Source organism: Mauremys mutica, chromosome 3 (assembly GCF_020497125.1).
Source record: "Mauremys mutica isolate MM-2020 ecotype Southern chromosome 3, ASM2049712v1, whole genome shotgun sequence".
NCBI classification, from domain to species: domain Eukaryota; kingdom Metazoa; phylum Chordata; order Testudines; family Geoemydidae; genus Mauremys; species Mauremys mutica.
The window spans coordinates 125,492,784-125,514,397 of NC_059074.1; the positions used below are offsets into that span (position 1 = coordinate 125,492,784).

At 41.9% G+C, this 21,614-nt stretch overlaps 1 protein-coding gene across 3 annotated transcripts in view; it reads right to left on the reverse strand.

The window, feature by feature from the left end:
* Nucleotides 1–21,614, reverse strand: part of RPS6KA2 (ribosomal protein S6 kinase A2) — a 451,617-nt gene that overhangs the window by 129,238 nt on the left and 300,765 nt on the right. The window contains exon 1 of one of the 3 annotated variants that reach the window (XM_045011088.1): nucleotides 18,992–19,056. The exons of the other annotated variants lie outside the window; for them this stretch is intronic. The gene's annotated coding sequence lies outside the window, so the exon portion shown is untranslated. Of the gene's footprint in view, nucleotides 1–18,991; nucleotides 19,057–21,614 lie in introns of those variants that run through there. 3 annotated transcript variants of the gene reach the window in all.

Genomic DNA, 21,614 nt, shown 5'->3' on the forward strand with positions numbered 1-21,614 from the left:
TCTCACAATGAAGATTATGCCTAGTGGGATTCTGAACTGTCCCATCAATTGAGTTTTATTCATGACAGGCACAGAGACTGGTCACAGTACTATACATTCAGTAGACTGGTCAAAACTCCAAATTTCCATTCTATGAGGAATTATAACATTTCTAATACTTTTTGTTCTAATTGGAACAAAGAGTTGAAATTTCCTACACAATAAAATTTCTGGGGAAAAAATTGAGTCAATTGAAACACTGTTTTGAAAAAATTGTATTTCCATTTTGACATTTTTATCTTAAAATTAAAGTTTAGTAATTTTTAAATTAATCATTAATATATTGTAATGCACAGGGCTGGATTTAGGGGCAGGTGACCCAGGCAACTTGCCTGGGGGTCGGGCTTGGGGGGCGTCGGGCTTGGGGTGCTGTTTACCAGGCAAGGATCCTTGTGCTAGATCCAAGAGCTTTCTTCATGCCTTTTGGCTGCCATTCCCTCAACTTGGTTGTGTCAGATACAGCGTCATCTTCTTTAGAGTCAGTATCTCTCTTCAGAGTACTGCAAAGGATATACGTCCTGTTTTCAGCATCAACTATCAGGTGGAAGATCTTCCTGGACAATGTTACAAATTTGACTATGAAGCAGCTAAGTGACACTCGCTGGGAGAGCTACATTGACAGCATAAGGCCAGTGAGGTACCAAGTGACTGAGGTTTATGGTGCGTGATGGAACTGGTGCAGTTGAATAAAGACGAGGTCAGAATCTGACACAAGGTGCAAAGCCTGGCAAATCCGATCACTGATTTCAAATTTCTGGTCTCACGATCTCTGTTCCAAGTAAATGTTGTAAGCAAGACATTACGAACTCAGGTTGATGGATGTTGCGACCACTACTACTTTGATGAGATGCTGCCTTGATTTCATTGTGGCCTCCAGAGAAAATGGGTTTGAAGGTACCATCACTGCTGCCAAAGAAATGGCAGAAAACTTAGGAGTTGAGCCTGTCTTCAAGGAAACTTATTTTCATTGCAAGAAGAGAGAGTTTGGTTACAAGGATAGAGATGAGGTGATGGTAAGCTCAGAAGAAAAATTCAAGAAGGGTGGTTTTTTGCTTGCTCATTGACACTACCTGAATGTCTATCAAAGAAAGGTTTGGACAAATGAAGCACCATGAAAAGACCTGGAGTTTTTTTTGTATGATCTTAGTAAGCTGCTGGTGGACAGGAAAACACTCTGGAACACTTGTACAGACCTTCAACACATGCTGACACATGGCGAATGTTTGGACATGAATGATAAACAGCTCTGTCAAATTGGACAACATCCATCACATTTTGCCAAATGGGAAGCACTCTCCACTGCAAGTTCTCCAATTCATTCATGATGCAGAGCGTAAGGACACCTTTCCTAACGTGAGGATAGGTTTGAGGATTCTGCTCATGCTGCCAGTCACAGTCATGAGTGCAGCTTTTCGAAGTTCAGGCTCATTAAAAGATATCTTTCATTGATGATGGCCAATGAGAGACTGACATTGCATGCTATTTTATCGCTTGAAATTCCATTGGCCAGTCTTTGGATCTCTCGAATGCTGTGCTTCAGTTCATGAGGGCAAAGGTGAGAAAAGTGATCTTTTGAACTAAAACAGTATCCCAGGAGTAAGGTGACTATATTTTCCAAAACACAAACACCCCCACCCCCACAAGACTAAAAACAGGACATTTTGAGACGACATAATGGTAGATTTTTTCAAGTGATTTCATGTTGTGAGTGAATTGATAATGAAATACTGAACAAACATTGTTAATATTCACTTTGATCAAAGCTGCTGTTTTGCTCATGTCCACATTGCATTGACTTTTCTCTTCACTCCAAATGCTGACCAGCACACTGAACACTTGTTCCATAGGATTGTTTGTGTCTGGTAAACAGCAAATTCTACTTGCTCTAGCAAAATACCTTGGGCAAACATTTTGTAGTTTTAAAAATAAATCAAAATGTTTTGATTTGTGAAATGAAAAACTGATACATTTCATTTGCCCCTAAACAAGTTCCTAGGACATCATATGAAAAACAAGGGCTGTCACTTTACTTAGGAAACGTAAGACACCCTAAATTAGTTTCTATTTATAAATTCTTCAGGCCCAGAACATTACAACCCTGGCCTCTGGAAGTATTTACATGTCAAGTCCAGGGGGATTTGGAATTCTACTGTTTCAAGAAACACACTACATTTTGGGGTAACATTTAGGCAGAACAACACTTAGCTTTCTCCAGCTCTTGACACATTGTGCAGACATTCTTAGATAGTGAGGCTCAATTGTTTATGTCTGTCCAGTAAACGGAACTATTGCTTTTTTGTCGGAATAGTTAAAGAAGTCTTCAGTCCAATCATCAAGTGGTTTAACATGTGAAGTCAGAAGAAGGTTTAACTGAAAATGAATGCCAGTCCTTGGACAGGTGCCAATACAAAGTGACTAAGGGTTTGCAATAGACAGTCCTGGGTCACATGAACAACACACCAGAAAAGGCTATATAGCATTCTCCCCCTTCAGCAGCAAAACATAATGGTTAATCCATTGCAACTTATTTTTTTAGCATGTGTCCACTGGCATATAGGGAGCCTGATGGAAGACATGATAAGGTTCAGATAGTTTCTGGAGTGAAATCATGGCTTTTCTAAAGTCAATAGCAAAACTCACATCAATTACAATGGGGCCAGGATTTCACCCTCTATGTCTAAATCCTTATACTTAGCTATGAAAATGCATCTAGTTGCCTTAAATCTAGGTTTGGGAGGATTAGATTTTTAATCTGTAAATGTTGGTAAATATCAAGTTCACCATACACACACAAACCAAAGAATCCCCTCCTCCCCCATCAATATAAATCAAAATTTACAGCTAGGCAAAGTAAGAAAATGCTGCTTGAGAATTCAGAGTTTGATTTAAGGATATTTACTTTGCATATTTTGACATGTGATGCTGACAATTTGACATAAGTGACAAAATCAGAACTGACAGTTCTGTAAGCCTGGTTGAAGGCAGGTGTATCAGTTTTGGAATGGTTAAAGCCTTTTTCCTCATGAACTGAAAGAGGCACCTCAGTCTAATTAAGGGCAGCCTATGACCTTTAAAAACCTCTTCCAGTGAGCAAGAAAAGGAAGGAAGTATGAGAAGCAAGCTGCAGAAGGGTTGTGTGCAGTGAGAGCAAAAGGCTTCTCCGAGATAAAAAGTTGTTTTTCTTTATAAGGGGAAATCTTGTGTTTGTTTCTAACTCCAGTGGGAATTAGGTAATGTAATATTTTTGTTTTTGTTTAAAGAAGCCCACGGACCTACCCTGTAAAATACTGTAAATAAACCAGCATGAAATATTAAACCTCCTGAGTGGGACTGATTTACCCCAGACTCCCTTAATGCCAGAGGGGGAAAAGCTGAGCCCTGATGTGACCAAAGAGGTGCGTTGTCACACATAATCACCCATAGGTGAACACTTATCACAAAGTGATCATTCCATATCGGATCTCTCAGTTCTCATCCTTAAAACACCTTTAGAAGATGAGCCTGAAAACTTAATTCATAACTTTGCTAGACACTAAAAATCATGGACTTAATAAAGACACAGGATTTATGACTACTTATGACAATCTGTAACCAGGGCCGGCTTTAGGAAGTGTGGGGCCCGATTCAAATAGTTTTGATGGGGCCCTGGCAGGGATGACTCACCCGGCGGCACTCTGGGTCTTCCACGGCACTGAAGGACCCATCGCCGAAATGCCGTCAGGTGAGTAAAAAGGGTCCTAAGTTAGGCGCTCTTCTTTAGAGCGCAGGGCCCAATTCGGGGGAATCGGCCTAAAGCCGGCCCTGTCTGTAACTCACTAACCCCCCTTTTTTCTTTTGTGACTGCAGAGATGTTAACTGCCTCTTCATCTGGAATGGTCTCTTACAATATGTTTAGCATAAGGAGTTAACACAATCTGTTCCATCTTGTATTTAGCTGTGACACTCAAGTATTTTTCCCAGATCTGTAGAGGAGCTCTATGCAAGCTCGAAAGTTTGTCTCTTTTACCAACAGAAATTAGTCCAAGATTTTACCTCATCAATCTTGTCTCCCTAATTTGTGGTTTAGCAGTTATAAAGCTTTAACTTTTTAAATCTCAAAATCTATTGTCATTAAACAGGTTTCAGAGTAGCAGCCGTGTTAGTCTGTATCCGCAAAAAGAACAGGAGTATTTGTGGCACCTTAGAGACTAACAAATTTATTTCAGCATGAGCTTTTGTGAGCTACAGCTCACTTCTTCGGATGCATAGAATGGAATACACAGACAGGAGATATTTATACATACAGAAAACATGAAAAGGTGGAAGGTCCTCTGATGGTATCTATTCAAGTGACACCATCATAGGACCTAATCACATCAGCCACGCCATCAGGGGCTCGTTCACCTGCACATCTACCAACGTGATATATGCCATCATGTGCCAGCAATGCCCCTCTGCCATGTACATTGGCCAAACCGGACAGTCTCTACGCAAAAGAATAAATGGACACAAATCTGACATCAGGAATCATAACATTCAAAAACCAGTGGGAGAACACTTCAATCTCTCTAACCACTCAGTGACAGACTTGAAGGTGGCAATTTTGCAACAAAAAAACTTCAAAAACAGTCTCCAAAGAGAGACTGCTGAACTTGAATTAATATGCAAATTGGACACAATTAACTCAGGCCTAAACAGAGACTGGGAATGGTTGGGTCATTACACTAATTGAATCTATTTCCCTATGTTAAGTTCTCCTCAGACCTTCTATGGGTCATCTTAATTATCACTTCAAAAGTTTGTTTTCTCCTGCTGATGATAGCTCATCTCAATTGATTAGACTCTTCCTGTTGGTATGCATACTTCCACCTTTTCATGTTCTCTGTATGTATAAATATCTCCTGTCTGTGTGTTCCATTCTATGCATCCGAAGAAGTGAGCTGTAACTCACGAAAGCTCATGCCGAAATAAATTTGTTAGTCTCTAAGGTGCCACAAGTACTCCTGTTCTTTTTGTCATTAAATAGTTATTGTCTGATGTGCCATAATTTCCTGCAACTGTGAACATTTAAATAGATTAAAAAAATAATAAAAAGCTGAAAAACTCCAGAACACTGATACCATCCATCAAAATTATGAAAAAATAAAAATCATATTCTGCCTACTTATGCCATCACCAACTATCTAGCAGCAGAAGAAATCACCCTCTTGTCTATTTTAGTGGGTATTCAGCAGAGTTAAAAATGTATAAACTTTAGTGAGCAGCTTTTTGTGCCCGGAGGTTAGCCCAACAAGCTGCTCAAGAAGAGAGGCAGTAAGCCCTGGAAATACAGGCCCAAATTGAGATCCAGAAGCATGAACTGGCTGTAATGGAGTGGAAGAGACAGAACCCTTCAGCCGCTGGCTCCACTTCCCCCCAAATCTACAAACGGGAGTGGTTGTACCCACAGTATGATGAATCCAGTGATATTGCCGAATATTTCATCACCTTTGAGAGACTGTGTACTCTCCATGCGATTCCCGAAGATCAAAAATGACCACTTTGGTTGCAAAATTGGCTGGGAGAGCTCTGGACATATTCAGTAAGATGCCTATTGCTGATGCTTCAAACTGTGGTAAATTTAAGGAAATGGTTTTGGAACAGTTTCAGATTACATCTGAAACCTACAGGGTTAAATTCAGAAGTCTTAAGAGGGGATCTGGATTAAGTAATGTGGCCTATGTAAATGAAATGAGAGATTTGTTAGACAAGTGGGTGAGGGGAAAAGACATTACAAGCTTGTAAGAAATGTGTGATCTGGTTACTCAGGAACAGCTCCTGAATACGTTCAGTGATGATGTAAAACAGTATTTGCAGGACAAAAAGGTGGATGCAGTGGGTGAATTAGCTGGTTTTGCAGGCTCTTTTGAGCACTCACAAGCTGCAATTAAACATAAACCACTGGCAGAGGGGTGGTGGAAAGCAGAATCATCATTTTACCCCGGGAAAAAGGAGGCTGGGCGTTCACCTCCTCATTCTCCTGTTTACTCGTCCCAAGTCTCCTGTACAAGCAGAGAAGCCCAGAAGATGCTATCACTGTGAGTCCACTGAGCATCTGAGGAATACATGTCTAGGAGGAAGCCCTGGTATCCTCACCTGAGTAGAGAAGGCTGCCAAATTGGCCACAAGTGACATGGAACAAGCTCTTGGTGATGAGCCCTCATAAAAGGGCAAGATTGGGACTTACAGGGAGAGGCCCCTGGGAGGCATTCAGTCAGGGAACAGAGCAGGGGAAAATTAAGACAGATGTAAGGTAAAGCTCAAGGAGGGAAGATGTGGGTTTATGTTTATATTTTAACGGTTTGAGAGTTTGTTAGGGGATTCTAGGTGAGAGACCTACAAGTCCTAGCCCTGGCAGAAGGGTGAATCTGAAGAGGTTGTGGGGAGACAGCCTGGTAAAAGGTTATAGTAAAAGAAGCCCAGGGAAATAGCAGGGGCACGTTTGAATAGACAGACTACAAGGTCCCCGGCCTGGAGCCCAGAGGAGTAGGAGGTCCGGTGTTCCCCAACCAGTCACCAGAGAAGGTGGCATGTAGCTCCCTGATATAAGGGGATAGGGACATTGGAAAGCTGAGCCAAGTGAGTGCAAGGACTATAGGGCTCAGAGTTGGGCACAAAGATATTTTGTAAGGACATTAGACTTAATTGTTGGCCTTTGTTATGCTGGAAGGAATGGAATTAATGTGAGATGTGGCTGAGTCATGGGAAGAGCAACATAGGACTGGAGTGACTATCAGCAGGGGCACTACACCAGAGAGCACTGCTACACCAACCATAGCCACTCTTCTATAGTCCTTTAGAGGGGAAACGGGGGGGGGGGGGGGGAAAGACACAGAGACCCTCACCTCAGGGAACATGTGTGTGTTAAAAAAAAGTCTAAAATACTCTCACTTTACAAATTTGGGTTATTCAACACTCTTTCTTACGGATATCAGGTAACTTTAAAATAAGTACCTACTTAACTACCTCTATGTCCTGCATAGGTGTACTAAGTTTAGTTTTCAGTCTTACAGTTCACTACTTATATCATCCACAAAATCAAACAACTTGGCATCTACAAAGACTAAGCAGCAATCTGAACGCTGTCAACATGAAACTCCTTCTGAGCGCGAAAGGTGGCTTTGAGCTAATAGTGAGTGTAATGCAATTATCCTTGCTATGGAAACTATGCTACAACGTGAATGTGTGCTAGATAGCCAAGAGCCTCATGCAATTATCGGCACAAATAGAAACTTTGCCCAAATGTGAAAATAAACTGGCACTGTAGAGAGTATGCAGTGTTTTGTATCAGTGCCGGTCCCAGGATATTAGAGAGAGGCCAGGGAGATAGTATGTTTTATTGGACCAACTTCTGTTGGTGAGACACAAGCTTCTAAGCTACACCGAACTCTTCCTCAGAACTGGGAAAGGTACTCGGTGTCACAGCTAAATATGAGATTGAACAGATAGTTTAGCATAGAATCTCAGGGTTGGAAGGGACCTCAGGAGGTCATCTAGTCCACCCCCCTGGTCAAAGCAGGACCAATCCCCAAATAAATCATCCCAGCCAGGGCTTCATCAAGCCTGACCTTAAAAACCTCTAAGGAAGGAGATTCCACCACCTCCCTAGGTAACCCATTCCAATGCTTCACCACCCGCCTAGTGAAAAAGATTTCCTAATATCCAACCTAAACCTCCCCCACTGCAACTTGAGTTAGCCCTTATTCTAAGACACCATTCAAGGTGAAGAGGCTCATTAACACCCCATGTAATCATAGGACAAAAGGGGGGCGGAGTTAGTGGAGTATAGATTGTTGTAATAAGCCATAAATCCAGTCTCTTTAGTAAGACTATGATGTTTAGTGTCTTGCAAAGTTATGAATTCAAGCTCCCAGGCTTGTCTTTTGAAAGTGTTGTAGAGGTTTCCTTTGAGGATGAGGACTGAGAGGTCAGATAGAGTGATCGCTTTGTGAAAAGTGTTCACCCACAGGTGCTAGGGTGTTGGGTTTTTTATCATTTTCCTGTCCGAGTTCACTTAAGAGCCTAATGTTTGTCTGGTTTCACCCACATAATTGATATTGGGGCACGTAGTGCATTGCATGAGGTACACCACATGTAAAGGACCCACAGATCTTATGTTGTGGGGGGAGGGTTGTTGGTCATTGTAGCAGTGGAAATGTGCCTGTAGGTTTTGCATCTGTTGTTTCTGGTGCTGTTTTGAGATGATATATCCTGCTCTGGGGGAAGCTTGCTTTGGATTATGATCTTGGAGAGATTGGCTGGGGTGGGGAGCAGTTATGAAGGCCAGAAGAGGGGTTTCAGGAAAGCTTTCAGGATAGGGTCCCCATAGAGTATGGAATGGGACATAGTAGTTTGATTATAACCCTTATGGGTTCCAGTGTGGGGTGGGAGGTGACAACTTGAGTACATAGGTCAGAGGAGGTGTGTGTGTGTGGGGAGTCAATTCTGTATTGAAGTAAGTTTTCTCGGGGATTTGGATGGCTGGAACCTATGGAGCAAAAACCACAATTGTGGTGAGAGTTTATAGGGACTGTCATAATTGACAGCATTCGTGAGTGATGTAGAAAATATACAAATCCAATTATTATATTTTCTGATGAAAATTGCATGGATTCCAGACCACAGGCTCCTGAATTACATAAGCTAGTTTGGGGTGAAGTACTGCAGATTGCCAGCGTATGCCCAGTAGCATTGGTATACAGCAGGGGTCGGCAACCTTTCAGACGTGGTGTGCCAGATCTTCATTTATTCACTCTGATTTAAGGTTTCGCGTGCCAGTAATACATTAACATTTTTAGAAGGTCTCTTTCTATAAGTCTATAATATATAATTAAACTATTGTTGTATGTAAAGGAAAAAAGGTTTTTTAAATGTTTAAGAAGCTCCATTTAAAATTAAATTAAAATGCAGAGCCCCCCGGATCAGTGACCAGGAGCCGGCCAGTGTGAGTGTGTCATGAATAGTTAGTAAAGGGTTAAAGCATAGTACCTGGTGGGCATCTGACCTGAGGACCAATCAGGGAAGAGAATTTGAAACTCCTAGGAGGGAACTTTTCCCTCTGTTTGGGGGGGTCTTTGTCTTTGGCCGTTTGGAATTCAAGAGACCAGACGAGTTAATCAAGTCCCTACAAGTTCCACCTTTCTGAACTAATTTCTTCTAGTCAAGATAGTGAGTATTAGAAAGATACTTTGTGTCCTTATCTAATAATCCTATGTTTGCAATTCTGTGTGTTTGTTATTGATTATTCTTAATTCTGCTTGTACTGGTTGTACTGAGAAAGAGAGAGGATTCTCTCCAGAACTTAGCAAGGTTATACCCTATGAGTGCCCAGCTTGGATTCATAGAGATTCTGTATTTTCTTTTGTTCTCTTAATAAATTCTTTTCTTTTCTTTGGACTTGGTTAATTCCTTCCCTTGGGGAAATTCAGGGGAAGGGGAGGGGGAAGTGGGCTGCTTCCCTGTGTGTGTGAGATTCAAGGCGTTTGAATCCAGGCACCTCTGTCTCCAGAGCAGGCTGGAGAGAGGGAAGAGGGGGGGAGGTTCCTCCTCTGTGAATTGATCTGTGTTCCCAAGGGGGGAAACAGGGGTGTCCCGGCCCACGGAATTGACCGGGTGGTGGCAGCCGAAGGGGAGACCTACCCTAGGATTTTGGGGTGGGGGGAAGACATGCGGGTCCTCACTTTGAAACCGCCCAGTTTCAAGTGAGGGTAGACTCTGACATGGTGGCAGCGGAGTTTCGAACCCACTGAAAATCAGCTCACATGCTATAGGTTGCCTACCCCGGTATACAGAATTAACAGCCAGCAGTTTGATTATTGCAAACAGGTGAACAACTTTCCACAATATGTCAACGCTATACCAAGGTGGCTTCAGCATTCATTAAACTCACTGCCTTCAAGGGTATTATTGTGATAATACAGGAAATGGGCATGTTGATTTCCATGTTAACTGGAAAACAGTAAAAATGCTTGTTTGTAACTGAAAAGTAGTGATATTTTCTATAGGGAAATTGAAATAAATGAAAACAGTTTGTTGCAGCTCCCTAAAGGTAGTATTGCATTTGGTCACCAGCCAACTACAAATGTACCATGATTGGAGGCAGCTGAAAAGGAGTAAGCGGTGATTACAGTTGGGTGCTCCCTTGGTGCAACTCCTTCAGCAAACAGAACAAACACTGATCATGTAGAAAATGAGCCTATACTATGGCTAAAAATGTCTACAGCCCATCAATGAGTTTGAGAAGACTGGGTAGATTGATATGGCCTTTACAATGCTATTTCCCAATGGAGCTGCAGATTTACTCACTGAGAGCTAATTACTAACTGTCAATCCATCCAACAATTTCAAACACTTCATGAATTACAGAGATAGAAGAGCTGCTAAAAATCTGATTTCGATTTTTTGCCAAAACTCCACGGACCACATCTCAGCATGGAATAGTATATGTAATACCCCCTAGATCTGATATAATGCTTATCAGTAGGTCTCAGTGTACTTTACAAAAGGAGATTGGCATCATTATCCCCATTTTACAGATGGAAAAACTGATGCACAGAGAGGTGAAATGACTTCCCAGGTCACCCAGTAAGTCAGTGGCAAAGCACAGATCCAGAGTTTCCTGAATTCCAGTTTAATGCTCTATTCTCTAGGAAACACTGCCCAACGAAGGAATGAATTAAATGGTATTAATGAGCTAGAGGAAAGACTACTGAAACCAGAGCTTATACTTGCCAAAAATCTAATGTTCTACCATTCATCTTTGAGGGGTACTAACAGCTACTGGCACATGCTGCAGTGAACTCTTGGACAGGATACTGTTTTTGCAACCTCCAACCCTGTTCTTCACATTAAGAGCAGATGATTTGCACTGGCCTGAACTATATCAATGGCTAGATTAAAAAACAGATTAGTTAGCAATGCCAAAAATATACAGTAAATGGAAGGTGTTCAAAACTTAAGGAAAATCCTTTAAGTGTTTCATAGTTCTTCCAAAATTGGGCTGATTTCTTCATTAATTTGTTCACATTTCTATGTGGAGAACTTTTGGTATCATACAGATTTTCAATACCTGTGGAAGTTTTATAGCTTGAAGGATCACCCAATGCTTTATGGTGCTGAAGAAGAACAGTTATCAGTCCATAGGAGAGTTAGGTGGATAAGGAAAAAAAAAAAAAAGCAGAAAACCAGTAATGAAGGGTTCTGCTCTAAGTTCCCATTTGACCTAGAGGACACCACTGAGCTGGTCAAGAGAATAGGACAGGGACAACTTACAACTGCGAAAAATGATCTTTTGATGAACCTGCCCAATAAATTTGTATGTGAACAATGATGTGCCAATACGGATATACAGTGCATCCTATCCATTGATGCTGTACTTAATTACAAAGCTAAATATGACAGTAAAGGGGAACTCAAGTGGAGAACCCTTGAGGAATTGTTTGGTGATGTTCAATGTAGCAATGTAAAGGACAATATTCGGTTTTTCCACCTCTGACTACTCAGCCCAAGAAACATTTAACATTTTGATGGTATGCCCATTGTATCATTGCAGCTGGGTATTTGCATCAGTTAATGTTCAATTAGAACAATAGCTAGCAATCCACATTGAAAGCAGAAGACACTGCTCTTCCTTCTGTACTAGAAATTTGTCCACAGCATGCAGATGACCTGGAAAATAAGCCAATAGAGTTCACAAAATATTACAAAAAAGGACAAAAATGGGTTAAAGGAAGAACACCTGCTGTTCTGTGCTAGATACAGACTAGAACAATTATCACCACCAACACATCATTTTGAAGGTCACATAGCAAAATATGAAGCAATTAGCAAACATTCTCTACATGGAAAGATAATTTTGAGGCAAATGTTTTGCAAGAGCCTCAGATGTCAGAAATTGTAGTTAAGGATGAATATGAAGCTGGTGTTGAAAATAATCGTGTTTTACATAAGTGGATGGCTGCTGCTGGTATGGGACCAAATGGAGTAGCTAGACAGGTTGAAATTGGAACGCGTGCTATAGATCTCAGTCACGACTAGAGGGCCACTTATAATAACTTCAACAATCTGGGTGGTCTTCAATCTTTTATATGTACAACAAAAGCAAAGAGTGATGATATTGACACTCAACAGTATGAAATACTACATGCGGTCCTTTCTGCAGAACAGCAGCAGATTTTGGATTTACTACAATTGCAAATAGCTGCCAGACAAAACTGTAGTCCAAGGGAAAGTTGGGAAGTTGTAATAGCACTATGATCAAGCCTATTACTTGAGCTTTTTGTAGTAAATTTGGGTCTGAAATCTTTCAAAAATGTTTTTTTAAAAAAACAGGAGCTGCAGCTGTTTTTCCAGGGCCACTCATTTATTGTGTTCTACATATTGGAATTTATGGAAACTGGAAAGAGCTAGATAGTAAATTGGATCATAAGTAACAAAAGGATTTGGAAAACTGCAATTTTAATATCTCCGATGAAATGAGTATGATATGCTGCTCAGTACTTGAAAAAAATAAAACAAAACAAAAAACAAAATGTAAGATGTTGACAAGTGAACCTGCACATGTCAACCCAACCATTTGGAGGAATGCTAATCAATTTGTTGGAGATTTCAAACAGTTGCCAATAGTTCGACAGTCCATTCTATGGAAACATCTTCAGAGGCACTTTGCAGATCAAGGGCGGTTGCTTTTTTTAATACATTTTGAAAAAGGGAAAGAAAAGGTGGAGCATCTCTCATTGACAGCCAGGTAAAACCCAACAATTATCAAGAGTAATTTTAGATAATCAGAGCATGAGTGAAAGCATAAGAGAAAACTGGTCAAAACGAATGCAACAGAAATTTGTTCTGTGGAAGAAATTGCCAGGTATGTGTGACGAACTGGGACTGTTCTTACTGTGGTCTGTGAATGCTGAGTGGGGGGTGTTGGCCTGGGAGGACAGTCTGCACTGGGGGATGGGAGACTGGCTGGAGAGAAAATACCTAAGCATGTAACCCAGGAAGGGGTTAGAGGCCAGGTGACACCTCTGCCCGGGAAGCTGAACAAAGGCTGGAGAGTGAGAGGGGTTTTTTCAGGAGCTGGTTGGGGAATGAAAGGAAGCACAGACAGGGCTCCAACCCCCCCAAGGGGGCTGTGATGCTCCTGGGACCCCAAGATGGACCTAGCTGGGGAGGAGCCTGTTGTCTGTGCCTGCAAAACCTGTTTTGGACTGTGTTCCTGTCATCTAAATAAACCTTCTGCTTTACTGGCTGGCTGAGAGTCATGGTGAATCGCAGGAAGCCAGGGTCCTGACTCGCCCGCACTCCATGACAGTATGTTTATGCAATCAGGGTATTTCCCTGAAATACATTTGCAGTTTTTTCTAGATAAAAATAAATAAAAATCTCTGTAGAGTCCTATTGCACTAATACTTTCCTCTCTTGCTCAGCTTCCTCTTCTTGTTTATGTAGCACAGCCCTAGGGTGAGGCAGGGCCTCTTTGTTACACCCCAAGCTGTCCCAGCCATAGGCTCCAGCCTATCCTTTAAAGGAGTAGTACATTCCTTCACAGTACCTAGATCACCAATTACTCACTGCTAAAAGACCAGAAATGGAACTTGCTTTAGGAGTCAATTTCTTTTGATTCTGGCTTGGGCTGTGACTAGTCATAGGGCTTCCTATTATCCAGAGTTGTTGACATCAGCCAATGTGACATCAGCCGGTTGCACAGATGTAGCCTTTCAAAAAGGCCCAAGCATTTCAGGGGTTTATTTTGACCCTGTGTTGAATCATCAATGGATACAAAATATGAAACCGATAAAATGTAGAGAAGAGGTGTGGCTTAGACAACTTCAAATTTAGGTTAACCTTTGTTTGGGAGCAATGGAGAATCTGGCTTTTGAATCAGCTCTGAGTTCTTCCTCATAACACCCACCTTCCTCACGGTTGTGTTATGGTGATTAACCAGTTAACAAGTTTTAAACATGCAAAATACTAAATTATAATTACTGTCATTCAAATCAGTATTCATCCCCCCAAATCCCCACCATCTGATGTGCTTTGGATTATTTTCCCCTGGATTTAGTAGAGTGCATGTTTCCAAACTGATTAATTTTGGCTGAGCAAAATGAGGCTCTATATTCAACTTGATGACATTTCTCTGTTTGTCCCTATATAACATGATAACTTTTGAAAACAACATCTGATGGGGTCTCCAGTGGGTTTCCATCAATTGTTTAAAGACAGGTAGACCAGTCAATATGTTATTTTAAAAAGTAGAGGCACACAGTTTTATAATTGCTCCTGCCCTGTAGGTATAATTCTACTGAATGACACTGAGTTCCTATTTAAAAAACTCCATTGCTGAAGGACAATAGCATTTTAAGAAATTATATAGCCCTAGAGGCTTAAAGTCCTCAGAAATGGGATTTTTTTCCCCTTAGTGCAGGATCTTAACAATTCTAAGTGCATCATTGGTATGAGGCTATAATTTGATCAGGACCTTATACAATGAGAATTTCCAGCTGGCTTGAATAGAAAGAGACAATATAACTCGCAAATACTGTGTGCTCAGAATTTATTTTTATAGAGAAAAGTTGCCCTCTCATCCAAATCTGAACCTGTGCTCTGAATTACTAAAGAAGCAGCAAGAAGTATAAATACACACATACAAAAATTAAGATCTAGATGCAAGTGAGTCAACCTTTAAAGAATCTCTTTGGAAAGAAGCAGCCAATAAAAAAAGAAAGAAAGTTCTAATGATTTTTTTTGGTAACTGTTTTGACTGAAGTCTTTGTGTTGGCTTTTTGAGAATCATTTTGCAATCAATACTAGCAGTGGTACTTAAATTTCTCCAGTTCAGGGTGACATTTTCAGAATATATGCTCTTACACAATGAGCTTGTATAACCATGGCTATTTTTTTTTATGGCATATGGCTACATTCTTCCCAAAAATATCTTTCAAGCGATCCATTAAGAGCATAAACCACATTTTGTTTTTCATATCAGGGTTCCAGCTCTGTCCACTTTCCAGGTTCAGAACCATGACATTCTGGGACTTGTAGCTCCCAAGGAGCAGGGGACCTGTATGTTAGGCAACAATGGATGTGGTCCAGGTTGTGGGGGAAATATAAGCGGCAGTCTTCCCTCAGACCCATATGTGACCAGGGATGACCTATTTTGGGTCTCTTGACCTGAAGGGGACAGAACACACTATTGGGTCTCTCGAGGTAAAGGGCCTTCAAGGGTTTTGGAAAGCTTGGGAAGAAGTCTTGAGGGACAGTACAAGAATGAGGGAGGGCTTAAGAAAAGGCAATGTTTTGGGCTAGAAAACCAGAGATTATGAGAGAGTAGTTCTGTTCAAAGGTTTAACACAGGCTGTGGAAGAGCCCAGTAGTATAGGACTCTGTACCTGTGCACCAAGGAGTGAAATTTGTTTATTTGGGTGATGTGTTCTTTGTAAACTCTGCACCAAGGGGTGAATGTTTAGAGACTCTGTATTCATGTTGTTTCAGTGGACTTGTTACAACAGAACCAGAGAAGTTTTAGGGGTTAGCCTCAGGACTAAACTACCCAACCACCAACAGGAAACTGAGGCAGGCACAGTGAGGGGGAAAACCCAGTGAGTTACTGCACCTGATGGTTGAACATGTAAGCCACTGCTACAGTATGGAAACTCCAATTTTTTGATGCATGGTGTCCTGAGTGACATCTACTGTCTGGGACTTTTGTATATATGTGTGTGTTTAATTAGCAGTTTGTTATGCCTAATTTAACCTCTGAGAACTCCAAATTCTGTGGAACTAATAACATTCTTTTTAGGCTTTTCAGAATCTGTAAATGTTACAGCATAATCAGCACAGCTGTAAACACCATAAACCAAATAGCTTTGACTCAAGAAGATCACAAACTCTGCAGATACAGACTGTGCCATTTGTTCAAGGAATTTAGAAACTTGGGGGAGAGACACCATGCTGTGTGTAAGCTCCATAAACTGCAGTGTGGCAGAAACCGCTGTGCTCTGGGACCCAAACAGCTTCTGTTCCTCAAGAAACCTAGAAGCTTCCCACTACAAAGTTTTCAAAATCTGCAGGCATTGCCAGTACAGCTGACCAGATCAGCAGGTACATCCCGCCTCTGACAAGTCCTTGGGCCCATCTTGCAGACCTTGTAAGATCGATGTTCACCACTATTATTATGAAGTTCAAAAGCACTGATTCAAAAATAGAATAGAATATCAGGGTTAGAAGGGACCTCAGGAGGTCATCTAGTCTAACTTCCTACTTAAAACAGGGCCAATCCCCAACTAAATCCCCAAATGGCCCCCTCAAGGCTTGAACTCACAACCCTAGCTTTAGTAGGCTAATGCTCAAACCACTGAGTTATCCCTATATGGCTAGGGTGCCACTTACTATAGTAACATGTCCTACAAGGCTGTGTCTTCATAACTGAACTCCAGTTAGTCCTTGTATTCCATTACAACAAACTCTTCAGATATGTTTAGTGGAGTTTATAATTTATGTGATTCAAAACAGCTCCTAATCAAGGAACGTTGAACCTTTTCTGGCAGAGCTGATGGAGCCTGTAAACACTTTAAGAGCAACAATGAGAATCAAATTAGTAAATCTGAACTTCCTGTGTGCCATGTTTCTGATAGAGTAGAGGAGCCCCACTGCTTCAGTCCTCTGGGTTTCAGTGGGCGTGAAGGGCAGCCCTGCTTCATTGAAATACTCTAGTTTTTTGTTAAACATTATATTCTTGTCTGTTTTCCAAAAAATACTTTCAAGAAAATAATTCTTATAGTGTTTAAAATATTTCCACTTCTTAAGGGCTTATTCAAAACACCTCACAACTTAAGAAATTCCCAGACAAGTAGTACTTTAACACAATTTTAAGTTTGAAAAATATAGATTAAACAAAAAGAACCTCATGTTAATATCTTGGTTTAAAAGAAACACTAAACATTTGAAACTCTGAATTTTCTGACTAAGTTCTGCAAACATCCCTAACTGCAGCCTTGTATCCCCATTTAGTATCCATCTAACAGATAATACTAAAAATTTGGAAGTATTACCAAAGTTTTTTCCTCAAGTGAGTGCCTAAAATTAGTTTTTGAAATCCTTATTTGGGGTTATAAATAAATGGTCTGATTTTCAGAAGTGCTAAGCACCCAGCAGCAAGCACTGAAGGCAATGGGTCATTAAGTAACTAATTTTGGTTTGATCTATAACCAACTACAACATTTTCCACTATCAAGTATCCATGCCATAAATATATGACTATTCATAAATGTACTATTTTAATACTAGTAAGGGTTATTTTTCTTGTCACAAGAGTTTGTGTGTACTACTCATATCCTTGCAACTGTTCCATTCTAAGACTGTTTAATATTTAACATCTAATATCAGTTTAAAATACAATACAGCCACAACTGGGGATACATTTGCCCTTGAAGGGGGAGGGACTCCATTATCTAATAGATCTTTTCCATCTCTAAATACTATGTTTCTCTATAGAGAGATATATTTGAGCTTCAGAGCTCTCTTGGTACAGAACTGGCTCATTGTGAGCTGTGAACGCTGGAAACTATTGATTGCTGAAGGTGAAAGGTTCTGTACGGTTTTTACAATAACCTTTGCTGTCACTGAACTCTGGGATCATGCTGAATAATGAGGCATAACTAGCCTGGAGAGATTATCTACTGCCAAAGAATAAGAGATTCACCATAAGGGGGTAACCCTTGGTTAAAACATGCATTGAACGCCTCATACTCTTTACCCACAAACTAGCTCCTCAGACTAATCCAAACAGGCAAGGTTTTCTGCAGCCTTTTTTAAGCTGTCATCCCCGCCCCACTTCCCTTATATTGTTGTAAATTTACCTTCATACAGAAAACCAACCAACCAATGTGGTTTTTAGGGTTGCAAGGACTACTCATGGGTAAGGCTACGATTATGTCACGGAATCTGTGATTTCCAGATACCTCAGTGACATTCACTTCAGTCCTGGGGCAGCTCTCAGCTGCCACAGGCAGCCAGGGAAGAATTCCTGCCCCCCAGAGTTGCCCAGCTGCCGCAGGTGGCTGGGGGACCACCCCGGAGTATCCAGCTGCTGTGGGAAGTGGCCCCCCCAGAGCTGCCCAGCTGTCAGTCTGTGGGAGGGTCCTGGACCTCTCAGCCGCCATAGGCAGTGGGGTACCCCACACCTCTCAGCAGTGCAGATGGCGACCCCCTGCAGCTGCCAGTCCGTGGGGGCCCCTGGACCTGTCAACCACTGTAAATGTGGGACCCTCTTTCCTCCCCATTTTGTCAGGGATATTTTTAGTAAGAGTCAGGGACAGTTCACAGGCTTCCGTGAATTTGTAGTTATTGCCCGTGACCTGTCCCTGACTTTTACTAAAAATATCCATGACAAAAATCTTAGCCTTACTCATGGGGAGGTGACATTCAGCTTTATGCAGTTCAGTGCAGGGTGGGTAGCACAAAAATAAATAAATAAAATAAAATAAAAAAAGAGCCTGGGCAGCCATGGTTTTGCCAGTAATGATTGAATTATAGCTAGCAAGCACTTATGCACTTGCACCCATCATTTGACATGGTAATAAATACCTCAAACTGGAGGGATTTCCAGCTCTGCTTAGTGTGGGTGGGCAGCGATAATTTAGAAGTCACTTAAAGATCAAATTAAGCTGTCAAAACCATTATCCTCTGTGCCAAATTCTTTGGAACTTCACTGACAGCAGCTCTCACTGCGGCTCTTAATATTTCCCTTCCTTCACCACACTTCTGGGCTGTCTTCACTTTTGTAACTCAAGTGAATTGATTGCAAGTTAATTCGAGGCAGATAACATGTTTGTAAGAAGCCAATGTGGACCTCCCCACACCTTTGATCTGGGCTACAAACGTTTGTTCTTTACCCTATGCTGATCCCTAGGGGCACAAAAGTCAGTGACAAACATACCCTCTGACTGGAAACTCCACACCGTGACCCATCTGAATGGAGCAGGTGGGATCTGGCAGAGATCACATTCCTGTCACAGCTTCCAGGTGTTACCACTAAAATGTCTGAAAAGCAGCTGTGGAGTATTCTAGGAAGCATGGTGATGTTGTGCAGAGGCAGGGGGAGGGGAACCAGAAGCATCTGTTCAATGTAAAATTGTTATGGGTGAGTAGGACGTGGATGAGTCTGGCGATGTGTCTTGAGTGGATATCTGAGTGTGGTCCATTGTTTTGTAAATATTTGAGGCAGGCAGTGACGCCATCATTGTGAGGAATGTTGGTGTATAGGGAGGTGACATCCATGGTGGCAAGGATGGTGTTCTGAGAGAATTTATTAATATGTTGTGGAGTAAGTCAGTTATGTCCTGGAGGAAGCTGGACATTTGTGCATGAGTGGTTTGAGGATAGTTTCTATTAGTCCTGATATTCTGTCAGTAAGAGTGCCAGGACCAGGTATGATGGTTTCCCTTGTTTGTGTCTCATGGGAAGCATGCAGAAGGTCTCTGGGGTGGGTTCATGAGGGATGAGGTTGTAGAATTTCTTTTGGCCTTCAAACTACTTCCCTATCTCTCCAAGCTCATCATCAGAAACAAGCTCCCCACAGACCAAGACACGGCAACCACAGGCACCAACTTTCCAAAGTGCCGGGGGTGCTCGACCCCCCAGCTCTGCCCCCACTCCACCCCTTCTCCCAAGGCCCTATCCCCTTCCCACCCCTGCTCCACCCCCACCCCACCTCTTCATGCCCATTTCCACCCCCGCCCCAGACCTTCCCCTGAGCGCGCCGTGTCCTTGCTCCTCCCCCATCCCTCCTGCACGCCGCAAAACAGCTGTTTGCGGTGGTCGCTCAGCACCCACCATTTTCCCCCCATGGATGCTCCAGCCCTGGAGCACCTACCGAGTCAGTGCCTATGCTGCCAACTCAAAGCAGGACCAGACCCTGACAGAACAGACTGCAAAGCCTGCAGACATCTCTCCTCTGCTACGAGAGTCAACACCCCCCACAACACACCTTTCAGGATGCCTGGGTCTTATATGTGCTTATCACACCATGTGGTATACCAGATCCAGTGCCCTAATATCCCAACAACAACATGAGTGAAACCAGACAGACAACTACATGCTCAAAGGGACTCACACAGAAATATGACACACAAAAAACACCATATCACCTCTGGGTCAACACTTTTCACAAAGTGATCACTCATTTGACCTCCCAGTCCTCAGCCTCAAAATAAACTTGCACAACATCTTCAAAAGACCAGCCTGTGAGCTTAAATATTTTGCCAGACACTAAAAATCACAGACTGAAGAGAGACACTCGATTTGTGGCTTATTACAACAATCTGTAACCTGCTAACAACCTCACCCTGGTTTTCCCTCTCCCCACTTCATGACTGGAAAGGTGTTAATGGGCAACTTCACCTTGAATGACCCCTTGAAAAGTTTGTTAGCTACTTATGCTAAACAATCTGTTCCACCTGGTCTCTCTAAGGGTATGTTTACACTGCCCACATTACAGTGAGATCCCTGCAGTGCTGTGACATGGGCAGTGTAGTCACAAAAATTAAACACCCCGAATGAGGAGTGTCTCCCCACTCCGGGCAATAAAGCGCTCTCTATACTGGTGCTTTTCAGTGCTAAAACTTGTGTTGCTCAGGGGGGTGTTTTTTCACCCCCCCACCCCCGAACAATTAAAGTTTTAGTGCTGAAAGTGGCAGTGTAGACACAGAGCTTGTCTACACTTACATTTTATAGTGCTCTAACTTGCTGGCTCAGGGGTGTGAAACATCTCCCTCTCTGAGTGCAGCAAGTCTGAGCGCTTTAAAGTGCTAGTGTAGACAGGCTCCCAGTGCTCGGAGCTAATCCCCTTGTGGAGGTGGATTACCAGGAGCACGCGACCACACTCATACTTCAAAGCACTGCCACAGGAGCGTTCCCGTGGCAGCGCTTCAAAGTTTCCAGTGTAGACATACCCACAGCCTAATATCCTGGGACCAACACAGCTACAAAACCGCACACAATGTATCCTATTTGTTAAGTGGTGAGCATGTACTTGGTGCTGCACAAGACAGAAAGCCAGAGGTTGTTCCTGCGCCAAGGACCTTACTCATCTATACGAGGATGTGAAAAAATAAAAAAAAACTCTTGCAGGGGAAGGGTTACGTTTTTGTGGGTTCACAAAAATAGTAACAAGCTATGTGTTCTTTCCTCAGATTTCTCACAGAACAGAAATAATTCTCACAGGTGGAGAACACTCAGAGTTTTGATTAGTTGAGGTACTACAGAATTTGACTATGAATAAATACTTGAGGATTTTCTCCGTTATAAACATGTATAAACACACACAAATATTTATCCATTAGAATCAGAAATATTTAGATGGATGTTTATTCCAGGAAAAACAGCAGAATGCAAACTCTTCTATATAAATTCTAAATGGAAAGATCAGCAGCTGCTTCAGCATTTCTAATTAATGTTTGTAAAGGGCTTTGATGTAAGATAATCTATGTGAGTGCTTAGTTTTCTGTTTGCATGCTTTGGTTGGTGCTCAAGAGAATTGCTGTGTCATGTCATCAGCCACT